The following is a 3,596-nucleotide window of genomic DNA, read 5'->3' on the forward strand; positions in this document are numbered from 1 at the left end:
GTTTTTCCATTTCTTGGTGTCTTTTTCAATCTCATTCATAAGTTTTCTATAGTTTTCATCACATAGGTCTTTTACATCTTCGGTTAGGTTTTCTCCTAGGTATTTGATGGTTTTTTGTGCAATTGTGAATGGGATCAGTTTCTTGATTTCTCTTTCGGCTGCTTCATTTTTGGTGTATAGGAATGCAACTGATTTCTGTACATTGATTTTCTATCCTCCAACTTTACTGAATTATATGACCAGTTCTAGAAAGCTTCTGGTGGAGTCCATTGGGTTTCCCATGTAGAGTATCATGGCATCTGCAGAAGTGAAAGTTTGAATTCTTTGCCAATCCTTTTTTTTTTTTAGAATGACACTTCAAAAACACAATAAATGGCTATTTGGTATCTTTCTTTTTTCTTTTTTTCTTTTATTTTATTCATTTATTTTTTATACAATTTATTTTTTTAACATATGCAATTATTTTCCGCCATTTACAATACAGTAGTTTCATTGATACTCCAAACAGAAAAGCAAAGTAAAAAATCAAAACCCCCACTTCTATTTAATGTAATTAGACATATACAGAAATTACAAAGTTAGGTACCAACAAGTTAATCACCTAATTTCACAGCTATCTGAAGTGACAATTGTAATTCCCGCCGGGGGCCCTGGGGATCTGAAGAGGAAGGGCGGCCCGGGCCCTACGCTCAGCTTCGTGGGCAAGCGCAGAGGCGGGAACAAACTAGCCCTCAAGACGGGAATAGTAGCCAAGAAGCAGAAGACGGAGGATGAGGTATTAACAAGTAAAGGTGATGCGTGGGCCAAGTACATGGCAGAGGTGAAAAAGTACAAAGCCCATCAGTGCGGTGATGATGATAAAACTCGACCCCTGGTGAAATGACCCCTCCCCCCGCCTGCCTACGGCCTGGGACTCTCTGCGATGTACATAACTATTTAATGCAGCGGCAGCGGCGGCAGCCTTTCCCCTCCCCAAGGACTTCTACACAGAAGGAAATCGAGATGTTTCCCGCAGCCGCGGACGATTCTCCAGGACTCTTTTTTACCTTGAGCACTCGCCTCCTGAGACTTCATAGAACAGTGGTTTACTTTCCCCTCTCCTACCTCCTCGCTCTCTCTGGCTCTTTCTGGCTTCCTCCCCACCCCCAACCCACCCCCTTAGCCATCACTTCTGGGAAGTAAAGAACTTAGGGCCGGCAGCTTATCTATGATACATTCAAGATAAATGATACAATTTATTACTAGCCCATAAACTAAAACACAGACTGCTTAATACCTTTCCTTAAAGTCCACCTCTATGCTACAGTATACTTGAAGTCCATGCAAAAAAGTAGCTAGCTTTTATATATAAAATGGATGATTAAGTCTTTGGTGCTGTAAAAGCAACTTCAATTTAACAAAACCACCCGCACCTTTATAAAAAGAAGAGGAAAAAAAAAAGTAAATAATAAGTGAAAAACCCAAGACACACTTTGTAGGGGGAAAAAAACTGCATGTAATTTCTGTCCTTGACAGAATGTATTAAATAAGAAAACACCACCAACAAGCAAAACAAGTACTAAAATGTAAAAATATTTTAAAAAATGATAACCCTCTTATATGCATAAATGAAAGGTTGCACACAAAGAACTGACATCTTTTCAAGCTTCAATAGTAAATATTCTGCTACTATGTATTAAATACTGCATGGTTTGCCCAAGCTAAGATGAATCCACATCATGAATCAATAAGCATTTTGCATTTCTCGCATTATCTACTCAAAGTCATGCTTACTGCACCTCTAAACATTTCATTAAATCCAATTATACAGTAAATATTCCAAAAATAAACATAGATTGTATTGCAGTTTCACTTAACAATATATAAAACGCTGTGTTGTGACAGATATCAACTATCCATTAGATACTGAATCAATTTTTCTTAAGCATTACTAACTGCTTGCTTTTCATGAAGCTAGATCATTCTGAAAATTTCCTGTTAGACCTATGAGTGCGAACATAATGGTTTCTGTCCTTCTCCGCCTGACTTATTTCACTTAGCATGACACTCTCAAGGTTCATCCACTTTCCTACAAATGGCCATATGTCATTCCCTCTCATTGCCATGTAGTACTCCATTGTGTATATATACCACATCTTCTTGATCCACTCATCAGGTGATGGGCAGTTAGGCTTGTTCCATGTTTTGGCTATTGTTGACATTGCTGTTATGAACATTGGGGTACATGTGTTCTGACGCATCAGCATTTCTCGGGTAAATACCTAGCAGAGATATTGCTGGGTCATCAGGGAGTTCTATCGATAGTTTTTTGAAGAACATCCACACTGTTTTCCAGAGTGGCGGCACCAGTTTACATTCCCACCAACAGTGTAGGAGGGTGCCCATCTCTCCACATCCTCGCCAACATCTATAGTCTCTTGATTTGTTCATTTTAGCCACTCTAACTGGCGTGAGGTGGTATCTCAGTGTGGTTTTGATTTGTCTTTCCCTGAGGAAGAGTGGTATTGAGCATCATTTTTCATATGCCTGTAGGCCATCTGGATGTCCTCTTTGGAAAGGTGTCTGTTCATGTCTTCTGCCCATTTCTTCATTGGGTTATTTGTTTTTTGGGTGTGAAGTTGGGTGAGTTCCTTGTTGATTTTGGATACTAGCCCTTTATCGGATATGTCATTTGCAGCTATCATTTCCCATTCTGTCGGTTGCCTATTAGATTTCTTGGTTGTCTCCACTGCCTTGCAGAAACTTTTTATCTTGATGAAGTCCCTAGGGTTCAGTTTTGCTTTCAATTCCCTTGAATTTGGGGATGTGTCGAGTAGGAGATTGCTGTCTTCGAAGTCTAGGATGTTTTTTTCCTACTTTTTCCTCAAAGGTTTTGATGGTTTCCTGTCTCACATTCAAGTCCTTGAGCCATTTTGAGTTAATTTTTGTGTATGGTGTAAGAGACTGGTCTAGTTTCATTCTTCTGCATGTTGCTGTCCAGTTCTCCCAGCACCACCTGCTAAAGAGGCAGTCTTTTTTCCATCGCATACTCTTCCCTGCTTTGTCAAAAATTAATTGACCGTACATTTGTGGGCCCAGCTCTGGATTCTCTATTCTATTCCATTGGTCTCATTGGTCTAGGTGTCTGTTTTTGTACCAATACCGTACTGTCTTAATGATGACAGCTTTGTAGTAGAGGTGAAAGTCTGGGATTGTGATGCGTCCCGTTTTAGTTTTCTTCTTCAATATAACTTTGGCTCTTCGGGGTCTTTTGTGGTTCCATATGAATTTGAGGATAGTTTGTTCTAGCTTTAAGAAGAGCTCTGGTGCAATTTTGATGGGGATTGCATTGAATGTGTAGATTGCTCTGGGTAGTAATGAGATTTTCACAAAGTTTATTCTTCCGATCCATGAACAGGGAATGTTTTTCCATTTCTTGGTGTCTTCTTCGATCTCTTTCATAAGTTTTCTATAGTTTTCATCATATAGGTCTTTTACATCCTTGGTTAGGTTTATTCCTAGGTATTTGATGGTTTTTCGTGCAATCGTGAATGGGATCAGTTTCTTAATTTCTCTTTCGGCTGCTTCATTTTTGGTGTATAGGAATGCAACTGATT

Source organism: Suricata suricatta, chromosome 12 (assembly GCF_006229205.1).
Source record: "Suricata suricatta isolate VVHF042 chromosome 12, meerkat_22Aug2017_6uvM2_HiC, whole genome shotgun sequence".
NCBI classification, from domain to species: Eukaryota; Metazoa; Chordata; class Mammalia; order Carnivora; family Herpestidae; genus Suricata; species Suricata suricatta.